This window comes from Mustela nigripes, chromosome 7 (assembly GCF_022355385.1).
Source record: "Mustela nigripes isolate SB6536 chromosome 7, MUSNIG.SB6536, whole genome shotgun sequence".
Lineage (NCBI taxonomy): Eukaryota > Metazoa > Chordata > Mammalia > Carnivora > Mustelidae > Mustela > Mustela nigripes.
In genome coordinates, this window is record NC_081563.1 from 103,404,900 (window position 1) to 103,418,637 (window position 13,738).

Sequence of the window (13,738 nt, forward strand, 5' to 3'; positions counted from 1 at the left end):
AGAAAGCCTCAAATTCAAAACTCAAATTGATTGCAGGTCCTGCCTTCACGAGTGAAGTCTACTTTTCCATCCCTCGAATCTGGACTTGACCATGTAACGCTTTTGTCAATGAGACATCAGCAAATGCAATGCTGAGAGAGGACTGAACAGTGCCTTGCACTCAACTAAGTAAGTCTAGCTCTATTTCCGATGTACCTGGAACACTGAAATAGTAATTTGAAGGAACCCAAGCTAACCTACTAGAAAGGCAAAATGGAGGAACGCAAAGCACCCCAGCCTTCAATCCTCCAACCACCAAACATGTGGGTGAGGTCAGCCCCGCCCACACATTTCCAGCTGAGCTTCCAGATGCAGTGAGCTTAGGCAAGACCAGAGAGGAGGAATGGCCCAGTCTAGCCCAGCCCACACTGCCAGCCTACAGAACTGTGAGCAAATAAATAATTGTTTGGTGTAAGCCATGAAGTTTTGGGATAGCTCGTTTATGCAGCAAAGGCTACTGGGCACATCACTAAAAGTAAGTCATATGACCTCAGAGGTAAACAGGGCAGTGAAGAGTCATAACAATCCCTTGTATCAGATGGGCTTTCCACACCACAGCAAACTGCACAAGGGTTGGGATGGGAGAATTTATTTCTGGGTCTATCACCAGAATCTTATTTTAAAGTCCACATGGGAATGAAGACAAAACAAACAACAAAAAATAATATGTGATAAAATCAAAACAAAAGCTTCTTTCAAATCTTAGAAAATAAAACAGGTGTGTTTTCCTAAGAAGAGTAATTACGCATATGTAAATTATATAACTGTTCACGTGGTCTTCTTTCTTTGGTTTAAAAAAAAATTCAAACCCAAATTTAAGTAAGGGGAGGTGACTTTTACATGACTAGGACTTTTCAGAATACCAAGTATGTAGTAGTCATTTATTTATTTGGGGGATCACATTTTCTACATGTTATTAAAATTTTTACTTCTATTGCTTTTTCACCCTTTACCTCTAATATAATTTTTAAAGCAGTCCAAATGGTTTTTGGATGAAGATCTGATATATGCAGTATTCACTTGTTCATTTCTTCTATTTTGATCTAAAGACAAAGCAGAATACCCATTCTTTCTTGTGTGATCCTCTACTTTTTCCACATGCCTATGGATAGAGCCATGGAAAGGGAGGAGGAACTAGGAAATAGAAGTGGTAAAACATTTTTGCAATTTTCCAAGTCCTAGATAAAATCTAAGGGATGTGCATTTTATATTGAAATAGTTTCTCCCATAACAGTGCACACTCTTATTAGAACCGTATTTTTGCTGACAGAGCCCAGTTACTTCACTCAGCATCCTGCATATAGAAAAAGAAAAAAAAAACCCACAAAACATGCTCACCACTGTGATATTGATATACTTTGATTTGCTCAGTGTCTTATTTATTTTTTAGAGATCCAGTCTTCCTTGACACTTCCAAATGACTATGGTACTGGCTGCATTTGAACCAACTTATTTGAATTTTGATCTACGTCTTTAATCAGGCACATTGCTTTGAATACATTCGTTTGAATAGTAGAGTCAAATGGCTCTTGTTTTTTCTGTAATGTGAGTAAAGAAATTAATAGGATTTAGGGATTAGCTTGAATGTCTTCTTTTATGTGACCTAAATAATATACTGTCTTATTATTACTGCATTCCTGACAATAAAGCGCATAGTGTTTTCCAATGTGTTAAAACAATAGCTATATAAATACAAAACATATTACCCATGTCTGTTGTGTATTTAATTGTCCATTATTAATATTAATCATCTTTGCTTTCTTCCAGAGAGCTTAAAGTCCCATATATTTTACAATCAAAACTGTCAAGAATTATAACACTACTCTATGTGATCTCTATAAAAGGAGATATAAATGCCAATCAAAAGGGCCATTGGTTGCTTCATTTATATTCAAAGTGCTTCTGCACATAAATTACATTAATAGTTTATATTCTTTCTACCTAGTCTCACAAGGAGCTCAAAGCATGTCAGTCCTTTCCTTCTTATAACCTCTGCTTGAGGAGGAATCAGCCCTGGTGGAGCCCTGGGAACCCCCAACCTCACACAATCCACCAGACATGGAAAACAGGCCACCCTTTGCCTCTCTTCTAGACATTTCCAGATCCAGGGTCTTGAGGCAACAGGGAGTGATGGAGACACTATATGCTGCTGACCTGACTCAGGTGACACATGTAGGTCACTGTTATGATCCTGTCTACCAACCTGAAGCTGCCTGGGGCCGTGGCTCTTGGCTCTTTTCTCTCTACTCTGGGAGGGGGCAGAAATTATCAAATGGTACACACACTGAAATGTCACTGCAAGCCAGAACAGACTCCTTTTGAACTTCTGGGAAATATACCTGACAACGGGTCCAGGGCATTCTAGCCTGATTCCAACTTGTATGCTTTAGTGAGTACTATTTAACAGAAACTCAAGAGCATGTACAATTTAAAAGACACTTTATTAATACATTTTTTAATGTCACTACTTTATTCCAAACACATCCTGAGAACGTGCTCCCAAGCTCAAGGCAGGGAATGCCTATCTAAAGAGCCATGCGTTAACAAAAGAGGCCATTCCTCAAGGACAGCAGAAGTGCCCCATCAACTACATGATAATATTTGAAGTAATTGTCTTCCTGCTTTCTTGCCATTTTCTAGGACATCTGAACTTGCAAACATGAAGCCAGATTGGGGGAAAGGCACCTTCCAACTGACATACAGGTCAACCCTTTCAGATGATGAACAATGAAGGCAAGATCACTGCCAGAGTTCTGTCTATTCTTCTGGGCAACCCTTGTGATTTTTCCTCCTTCCATTCTTACAACTTTCTGGCTCTAACAGGAAGCTGGAGTAGCACCGTTAGGGCAGAATTTAATATCCTCATTGGCTGGCACTGTGTCTTTGCAGACGAGGAAGGGTACTCACGGGGAATACACGACAGTAGATGGAATACTGCTGGTTTATTGTTCATTTTCTCAAATTGAGAAACAGTTTAAAAACCACTATATTTATTTAATTACTTCATTAATTAAATCATCATAGAGTTTCTATATGCCTGGGACAGCACTCAAGACCTATGGATCAAAGTAAATGAGAACAAATGGTCACTGCCATTTCTTGTGTCTTATGATGGCAGATGTTCATTAATTTACTCAAACAAATATTTATTGAGTGTACAACTATGTGCCAGGCGCACCAGTAGCTCTGGGAAAACAGCAATGAATAAAACACTAAAATCCTTTCCCTTAATGGAAGCTTACAATTTAATGAAGAGAACAGTAAAGTAAAAAAAATAAAACCAGAATAAATAAGTAAAATATACAGTATGTAGATTGTGCCAAGTTCTATGGAGAAAAAGCAAGCAGGAAAGGGATTAGGAAGTGGGGCAGCGTTTCGTTTTGCCTAGGCCCCCCAGGGAAGACCTTGAAGTGAAGAAACTACTGAAGAACCAAAGCTATAGAGGAAGTATGCCACATGCATACCTAAGGGAGGAACATTCTAGACAAAGAGAAAGCAAAGACCAAGTGCTGAGAGAGAACATGCCTGAACGGACAGTTCCAGGTTTTATATTCCAAACATGGCACCACAATATGGCCCATCCCATATGACCTTTCAGAGCCTTCCCCTCTGCTATCTATCAAGAAGTAAAGTCTATGCCTCCTCTCCCTGGATGTGGACAGGGCTTTGTGACTGCCCTGATTTGTAGAGTAGGACAAGTATGATAGAAGTGACACCAGGGGGTGCCTGGGTGGCTCAGTGGTTTAAGCCTCTGCCTTTGGCTCAGGTCATGATCTCCAGGTCCTGGGATCAAGTCCCACATTGGGCTCTCTGCTCAGCAGGGAGTCTGCTCCCCCCATCTCCGCCTGCCTCTTTGCCTACTTGGGATCTGTCTGTCAAATAAATAAATAAAATATTTTTTTTAAAAAAGTGACAGTGGGCAACTTCCAGGCAAATTCATGAAAGGGAGTATAGCTTCTTCTTGGCTCTCTGTCTTGGGATGCTTACCCTGGGAACTCAACCACCAAGCTTCTGCTTGGCTCTCTTTCTTGGGATACTTACCCTAGGTACCCAACTACCATGCTGTGAGGAAGCTCAGGCCACATGGAAGCCCACATGAAGAGGGACTAAGGCTGAGACTCCAGCAGACGGCCAGCAGCCAGGTGAATGTGTAGTCTCGGAAGCTGATCTTCCAGCCCTTTGTTGAGCCCCGTCCACTGATACCATGGACAGCAGCAATGAGCCTTCTCCACTGACCCCTGGTCAAATTGCAGAATTGTGAGCAAAATAAATGACGGCTCTTGTTTTTATCCACTCTGTTTTGGGGTAGTGAAAGGGCCAGGTAACCAAAACAAGTGACGATGGCATTGTAGTTAGAATTAGTTGGATTAGGAGGCAGTCAGAGGAGAGGAAAAGACCCTCCAGAAGGGGGGACAGACCCTCCAAAGTTTTACAGTCCATTGAAAATCCTTTGCCTTTCACTCCACTGGGAAAGCCACTGGATGAACAAGTAAATGCTAGTCCCTCTCAGGGTCCTGCGTGTCATCAAGAAGACAGCCTCCAACAGACACACACCTTAAACATGCGTGGGTAGAGATTCATTTATTTATTTATTCTTTCCCCTCAGAGAGGGAGACCTCTGTCTACTTCCCACAGTCAGTGTTTTGCATTCATGATGGCAAACTCACTCACAGACTAATCTGACCAGCCTGTTTCCTGGAACAAAAATTTTAATATTTGCCAGAAGATAACCTCAAGCATGCCATTGAATGTTGACCAGCCACAGCCTCCAGTTCATAAGGAGACTAGAATCTCCATGTATATATAGATTTATCTCCATGTATATATAGATTTCAACCAACTTAAACCCATAAATGACCAAATGGGGTAAGTAAAGGGTACTTTCCACAGAGGATCTGGACTTTGTTTTCCCTCTAGTTTAATAAGCCTTTAGTTTGCTGACTTTGAGGGCTGCAGGGTAGCCCATCTGTCATGGAGACATTTGCTTCGTTGTGTGGGAGGGCAGGCAAACACAATCCTAGAAACAAAGCGTTTTTCAATGCTGAGAAGCTCAGAAAGACAAGCATTAAAATAATCAATCCTTGCCAAGGTTTTAAACAGGTTAATGCACCAATGTGATGATGTGCAGTATCTTCCCCCATTTAGGGCCAAGTTTATAAAACATCCTCAATCTGGGAGTTCGTAAATCTGGGACACCCTTCAAAGAAATGGGCTGAGGGGAGGCCCCATGAAGATGACAGCGAAGATGAATCTGGAGGGAAACAGGCCACTGCTCTTGACTCACAAAGGATAGGGTCATGTGCAATTACCCCTAGGGACAAGGCTTCTGGATTGAGGTCTAGGACTAGTGGAAACAAGCATTCCATTATGCATTGGTTCAGTCTGTGGGAACTAGTAACAGTGATAAATTACCGAACATTACATTATGTTCCTGCGCAGATTGAAAGAGAACATTTGGGTAGGTGGATGAGCAATGGGACTCAACAAAAGACACATTAGATCAGGCCCAGTCAGGAAGAAATAAACACTTCTGTTCTTGCTGTTTTGCTTTTGCTTTAACAAACAGGATCACAAACAAGACGGCACTACGCTGAAAAGCATTCTGGTAAATGTCCTCCAGGGCTGCCTCAAGAACCTTAATGTTCTCTGTGGTGAGATGGAGGACGGTCATCCTGGTAATGAGAGGCAGACCGGGAAAACAGAAGAATGATGGCACACTTTCTGATTTTTTTATTTGTTCCTACAGATTTAAGACCATGTCATTCCACCAGAGGGATGCTAAGCCTTTCTCAAGAGACTCCAGTCAGAGAAAGGAAGAATTAGAGGGTTTCTTCAAGATCTTCTTCTGATTTCATAGATGAGAACCCTGAGGCCCAGAAGAGTTAAATGTCTTGTGCAAAGTCCCCAGGTCTTTGGGAACCAATAATCATATACATTTGAGTGTAGGATCCTTAACACTATTTACTTCAGTGGCTGATACACATGCCAGTCATCCAATATCACCAGCATTAGCACCTCATATACAAAAGTCACTCAGTAATGATGGTCTCCCTACACAAGCCTGCAGGATCTTTCAGGGCTAGGTCTTGTTTATGCTTGCCCCTCCCCACCCAGTGTCTAACAAATTGTTTTCCATGTCATAGGGGCTCATTTTCAATAGAAAGATGGACAAATGTTAGATTACACACACACTCAAAATGTTAACGTTTTTGTTGTTTCTTATTGTGGAAATACCAATTTCTTGACTGATATACCAAGGATTTATCAATTGCCTGCTCTTCTTCATTCAATGAATAGATGGGATTGAGCATCTTTTATGTGCTAAATGCCATGGATATAGTAATGAGCACAGCAGGTGGACAGCCTGGTTTCAAGGAGGTGACATTCCTATGACTGTCTATTGCTCAGCAGTCAAAGCAGTTGACCTGGCTTGACCGGGACTCACAGGCCAATCAGATGAGGTGTGATTATGTATCTAAACCTGCCAGACAGCCATTCAAGACAGATGGCATCAGCATGTTCAAATAATAAGTTACATGGCTATTCAAGGGATGAAAGAATTAGCATGGCCCCAACAGTCTCAAGAGATCCCAAGGACAGTTTGAGTAGCTTTTTGTGAATATGGCAGAATTTGAAAGAGTAGAGAGGAGAGGAAAGGGCTAGCATCCCAGGGAGATGGAGTAAGTGGGAAAAACAACACGAGCATGAATAAGGGGCCAGGAATGACTCCAGGTGAGCTAGATTTTAGGCCAGAGGGGGTGAGGCTAAGTAGGGCCAAATGGTGAAGGCATCAATTATGGTAAATCCCAAAGATAAAATAATATACTTAATATTCATTTTGAAAAATGGCTGGAAAGTGAATGACAGGTCATCTGTGAGTGTATAATCTACTTCAACATGTTTCTGTCCAGATTGAAGAGAACCCAGGAAACTTACTCCCCCATAACCCATCCATTCCCTTCAGAGCAACAATTATTCAGGTAAGGAAATGCACAGAAATATCACAAGGCTATGAATTGTCAAAATGTGAGAGATTAAATTCCATGATCACTTTCTTGGAGCATATTCCAGCTGTTAATACTTTACGATGAATACTCCATAATTACTTCTTTAGAAAATGAATTCCAAGTATGTACTTACACTTGTCCATCTATCTTTGAATCTAGTCTCTGTAAGCTGAGTCCAGAGCACAAACATAATTCAAGAGAATTAGATTTTTAAAAAAATATATAGAGAATAGGTGCATATTGTATGTTAAAATGTCTCTGCCATGGCTAGATGCCAAAGTTCAAATATTGCCCATAATGAAGAGGTGTGTATGACAGAGGAGAGGGTGGAGACAATGAATAGATGTGTGGATGAAATAGCTAAGTCTTAAATTAACTACTTTAACAGTCAGTTGTCCTACCATAAAGTTAGGGACCTTGGTCTAAGTGGTAGATTGAATGCATTGCTGGCCTCAATCATCAACCTCCCTCTCTCAACACACACACCCTCTAACTTTGGAGTCCCTTCCTGCCATGACTCTGAGCCAGCCTTGGGACTTGTTGTGCCCAACAGACTGTAGTAGAGGGAAACCTGACCAGTTCTGTACTGAGAACTCAAGAGATTTTCTGTCTCTGCCCTATTTCTTGAAACCCTACTAGGCCACCATCTGAATGTGCTGGGCTACCCTGTAGGATGAGAGACCACATGGAGCAGAATCTCACTGTCTCAGCTACAGCCACTTTAGCCCAATTACCAGCCAGATGACCCCCAACCAGGTGAAACTCTGACCAAGCCTAACAGAACCATCTACCCCAGACACAGCTAACCCCAGATGCACGAACCTAGACCAGAAATACTGTCAGCTGAAATTCTCGGATTCAAGAACAAAAACACATGCTTGTTTTTTTAATCCACAGAGCTCCTGGCAGATTGTTGAATAATAACAGTTATCTGATTGAGAATAGATCCTGGCTGTACATTATAGTCTCTTGGGAATTAAAAACAAAAAAACAAAAAACAAAACAGCAATGCCTACTGGTTTTTCTCTCTACACCAGTATTTTGTTGAATCCACATAGGTATTGTTGTATTTTGTTTGCTTAAGTGCCCCCAGATTTCTAATGGGAAGCCAGGGTTAAAACTTCTAGCCAGAAATCTTCTTGCCCCTGTCTCTCCAAATACTAAAATTCTAGGTGGGTGAGGCATTTGTTGTTTTAGGTCTGGATGATACTAAATTGTGTTTGCTTTTCACATGCATGCCTGAGAAGATGAACATGAACCTGTCTTCCTACATGTGAAGTACTCTTCTAAATGTCCACCAGTTTATCCAAGCAATAAGAAATGATTCTTGTCCCCAAAGCCAGGGCTATTATTACCTATGGGATGGGTCCCAAAGGCCCCTCCACCCTCTGTCTGGATGCTGACTATAACACACATAAACTCGTTTGCCATTTCATATTTAGTTTAGGTTGGGAATCGGGCACAACCAGACACAAAAGGAATATGACAGCAGTAGATCCCTGGGGAGTGGGGGAGGGACTTTCAGGGGGTACACTGCTTTTACCTTCTAAATAAGTAATTGTCAGAGTGTTGGTTTGTGAGTGTAAGTAAGCCACTGGGAGGAGAAACTGGATAAGGAGCATTTGATTTGAGAGTAAGAAGATCTGCGTGGTAGATCCCTTGGTGCCCTGTCCGAATCCCATTCCCTGAGCAGGTGTAACTCTCCCCCCAGATGTGTAGATATTGCCTGCCAAAGCCTTGCTGCCTGCCCCATTTGCGAAAGAATTGCCTGTACAGACAGAAGCTACCTGCCTGGAAATACCTGGGAGGTTATGCCCTCCCCACCCATCCTGGAGGCAACCTGCAGCTGGCTAATGACTGAAATACACAGAGTACAAAAACTTGGCCTCTTTACATCAGTCAGAAGAGCCTTCTGGTGTCACTGATATTCTAGAACTCTCCATGGGATCAGCCTGAACCTCAATTTAGTGGTAAAAAAGCCTATTTTTTTATTTCTTCCCTTGCCCTAACCTGCTTCCCTCCCTCCCTTTCTCCTAAGAGCTCTTCCTCAATAAATCAGCTGCACCGGCTCCAGCTCTGCGTCCAGGGAACCCAACCCAAGAACATCTGATTTCCTGAAAGGTCTCGATTAGAGCCCTGACAACACCTCTCTCAACCCCGTCTTCCCGGCCACGGGCACTGAGGACGAGCCTCCCTCTTCTAGTACCGCACCACCCACAGATGCTCGCTCCAGTGAGGACGCCTTCTCAAGTCCAAAGGGTAGTTACTGCATCGCCACTTTCCTTTGCATCCTTCAGGGTTTTTACTAACCTTCACTTTGACTTCATGCATCCTGGGGAAACTCCACTTTGGGCAGGGTTCTAGCGAACTGTCTCTGCCTCTGGCTTCCTTCCTTTTAAGAAAGTACTCAAGGTCATAATCGAGCCCAGCTTCCTCCCCCAACACCAGCCCACGCTGATCTCTTTCATCTCCTTCTTCACCTAACATCTACCCTGGCAATTTAAGCCCAGAAAGAAATCCCTATGTGCTATCGTCATGTATCACATTTGTTTCACCATGTGTTTTATTCAATTGTCTTATCTCTCCAGCAAAATAGCAGATCCTCAGGGATAGGGGCTATACCTTTCTTATAATTTTGTATTCCTTAGTGCCTGGTTCTATAGATAAATACACATTTACTGGTGACCTACAGAGAAAAAGTCTCGAGTCACACTTAGGTCTAGTTGCACAGGGGTACACAATGTAACCTTACTGTCAGAGCACAGGTTAACTCAGTGGTTGGGATTTGCCATTTGAGAATACCACATCTTTAACAATTACATTCCCTACAAGAAGGACCCAATAGACTGAAATGCCAAATTGCCAAGTTTCCTAGTTAATTGTGAAGATAGATACATCCTTTCTCCTTTGCAAATGCTGCTGTTGTTTCACATAATGACTTTAACTGTAATGGAAATGAGTCTGGACAGATCAATTTTTAGCCCTCAGCAAGTTAAGTTTGTCAATACAGAATGTAAACAGCAATAGAGATTGGTAATTAATAGTACAGTTTTATTCCAAAATTATAATATGTCTCCTTTTTCTTTCCCAGTTAAATTCAAAAACCTTTGGTAATTAGCACAATTTATACAACTAGTGTAAAAGCCATTTCTCTAAGTGCACATTACACAAAATGATCTACAATTTCAACTTAAATTTTGCAAGAAACAAAATACACAAATGTGGTCAATGTATATAAAGGAGGCTTTAAATTCTGTCCCAGAATGTTCATGTCACACATTTTAAATTATTTTAAATTAAATTCCAGTAAGCATCCTTATATTGGACTTAAATATATTTCTCATAAATGAAGACACAGTACACTTATGAAAGCATGAACATGTGATTGAGTTGTACTCCTCTGAAGGTCAGTCTTCTGCTAGGAAACTCCACTGAAGAAAACAGCAGAAATAGCTGAGCAATCCAAAGTCAGTTTGCAAGAGAGAGAGAGAAGGAAAGAAGGAAGGAAGAAAGAGGGAAAGAGAGGAAGGGTGAGAAAAGAGAGGAAGGAAGGAAGGAAGGAAGGAGTGGGGAGGGAAGGGAAGAGGGAGAAAAGGAAAGGAAGACAAAGGGAGGGAGGGAAGGATGAAACGAAAGGGTTAGGAGGAAGGAGGGAAGAGTCACTATGGATTGTTGAAATGGCTTCGATAAAGCACAAAATTCAAGGGTTGAGCTTTGACAGAGAGGCCCTCCTGGCTCATCTCCTGGCCTTCTGATGTACTTAGCATACAGTTGTGGCCTACTTGCTTATCTAACTTGCCAGCTCCAGTGGATTAAAATCAGCAGTTTGTTAAGGCAGGAGAGCTGCAGGAGGCTCGCTAGCTCCCTATAAAGCCATACCTGGAAACTGGAGAAAAGACAGAAAAACACTGCATGACACAAAAAGTGGCATTCACTATGGTTATTGTGAGTTTTCAAGAAAAGACAAGTTTCGTTCTGAATCTTTGTTTAATAAGGTACAGAAATGTGTAACATGTTTCTGAAAGACTTTCAGAAAGCCCTGAAATCCAAAACATTCATGAATGTTTTGTTATCTTGATTCCATAGGTCAGTTTCTATTTCAGGTACTCTGACCTAGGTCCTCATAAATCAAAGAAATGTTCCTCAAATATCCCAGACTTCCTAATAGACCTGAAGATTTTTACTTGGAAGCCAAGGTGACCATAATTATTATGGTTAGCTTATTATTCAAGGGTGCGGGGTGGGGGGGAGGAGCAGCAAGATAGACTTAAGATGATGAAGGAGGATGTGTTTCCATTTTCACTCTATGTAGATAAAACTTGAATTTCAAAAGCAATGGAGTAGAACTGAAAAAAATAGAGGAAGAAATATGTCCTTAGCCCAATTTATCCCAAGAATCATCTATACACATTAAACTAGATTCTTTCAGGTCTCCATTATAAATCTAATAAATCAAAGTCTTTAAAATAATGTAACACTGCTCTTCATCCATCCATGACCTATAAGTTATAATCATGAAAAGAAGGAAAACAGTTGTTAGAGGCTGAAGACTCAGCACTTTTAAAGACAGAAAGGCAATAAGTTTTGTGTGTGTTGAGTTTGAGGATTTCTTTATAGATCATGGATATCAACCTTTTGTCTGTACTGTCAATTGCAATCATATAAAAAAATGGGCAGAAGATATGAACAGACACTTCTCTAATGAAGACATACAAATGGCTATCAGACACATGAAAAAATGTTCATCATCATTAGCCATCAGGGAGATTCAAATTAAAACCACATTGAGGCCTGGGTGGCTCAGTGGGTTAAGCCGCTGCCTTCGGCTCAGGTCATGATCTCAGGGTCCTGGGATCGAGTCCCGCATCGGGTTCTCTACTCAGCAGGGAGCCTGCTTCCCTCTCTCTCTCTCTCTCACTGCCTACTTGTGATCTCTGCCTGCCAAATAAATAAATAAATAAATAATCTTTTAAAGAATAAATAAATAAATAAATGAATAAAAAATAAAACCACATTGAGATACCACCTTACACAAGTTAGAATGGCCAAAATTAGCAAGACAGGAAACAACATGAGTTGGAGAGGATGTGGAGAAAGGGGAACCCTCTTCCAATGTTGGTGGGAATGCAAGTTGGTGCAGCCACTTTGGAAAACAGTGTGGAGATTCCTCGAGAAATTAAAAATAGAGCTTCCCTATGACCCTGCAATTGCACCACTGGCTATTTACCCCAAAGATACAGATGTCGTGAAAAGAAGGGCCATCTGTACCCCAATGTTTATAGCAGCAATGGCCACGGTCGCCAAACTGTGGAAAGAACCAAGATGCCCTTCTACAGATGAATGGATAAGGAAGATATGGTCCATATACATTATGGAGTATTATGCCTCCATCAGAAAGGATGAATACCCAACTTTTGTATAAACATGGACGGAAGGCAGCTATGCTCACCACTATACCACCAACGCTGTATAAACATGGACAGGACTGGAGGAGATTACGCTGAGTGAAATAAGTCAAGCAGAGAGAGTCAATTATCATATGGTTTCACTTACTTGTGTGCATAAGGAATAACACAGAGGACATGGGGAGATGGAGATGGAGAGGAGAAATGAGTTGGGGGAAATCGGAGGGGGAGATGAACCATTAGAGACTGAACTCTGAGAAAGAAACTAAGGGTTTTGGAGGGGAGAGGGGTGGGAGGTTGGATGAGCCTGGTGGTGGATATTATGGAGGGCACATATTGCATGGAGCACTGGGTGTGGTGCATAAACAATGAATTCTGGAGCACTGAAAAAAATTTTTAAAAATATAAGAATTTTTAAAAATATATGAAAAAAAAAAAAAAGAAAAGCATTAAGTGCTTGATATGGCTATAGCTAAATCAGAGAGTATAAGAGAGGCTGGTATGGGAAAAGACTTCTAGAGATTCGGAAGTGTTTGTAGCATAAAGTAACCATGAGGGTCATGGATTATATGGGCATTGCTGGACTTGGCACTCAACGGAACAAAAGCAAAAAGGATGAGAAAGTTGAGCAAATGAATTTTGAGACCTCAAGCTTGGTTACCTATAGTAAAGGAGAGGTTGTTATTGTTGTTGTTGTTTTTATTTATTTTATTTCATCTTATTCATTTTAATTCCAGTATCATGAGTATACAGTGTTATGTTAGTTGCAGGAATACAATACAGTAATTCAACAGGAGGCATTGTTAGTAAACACGTGAAGGTAAGAAGATGGCGTAGTAATGTTGAGGGCAGAGAGCCCTCCAGAAGGAAGTCTGAAAAACCAGTTTCAAGTTCCTGAGAAAGCTCTAGAACACTGTATCATCTACCTAGATGTGATTATCTGCATTCCAGAGCAGTGCTTCAGATCAGCAGCAGCATCTGGAAAACCATGAGACCTGCACCAATCTTGAGGTCTGCCCCAGACCTACTGAGTCAGAGTCTCTGAGATGGGAACTGACAGTCTGTATTTTAGCAAACAGTCCAGATGATTCTGAGTGCACTAAATCTGGGAAGCACTGAGCTAGAGAGTAGATGAGTTCAGGGAAGGTGAAAATATACACCTCAAAGAAAAGATGTTTACACATTAGGGGGTTCTTTTAGGAACTGAAGGAACTGAAAAGCAGGAAGAAGAAGAAAAAGAAGAAGAAGAAGAAGAAGAAGAAGAAGAAGAAGAAGAAGAAGAAGAAG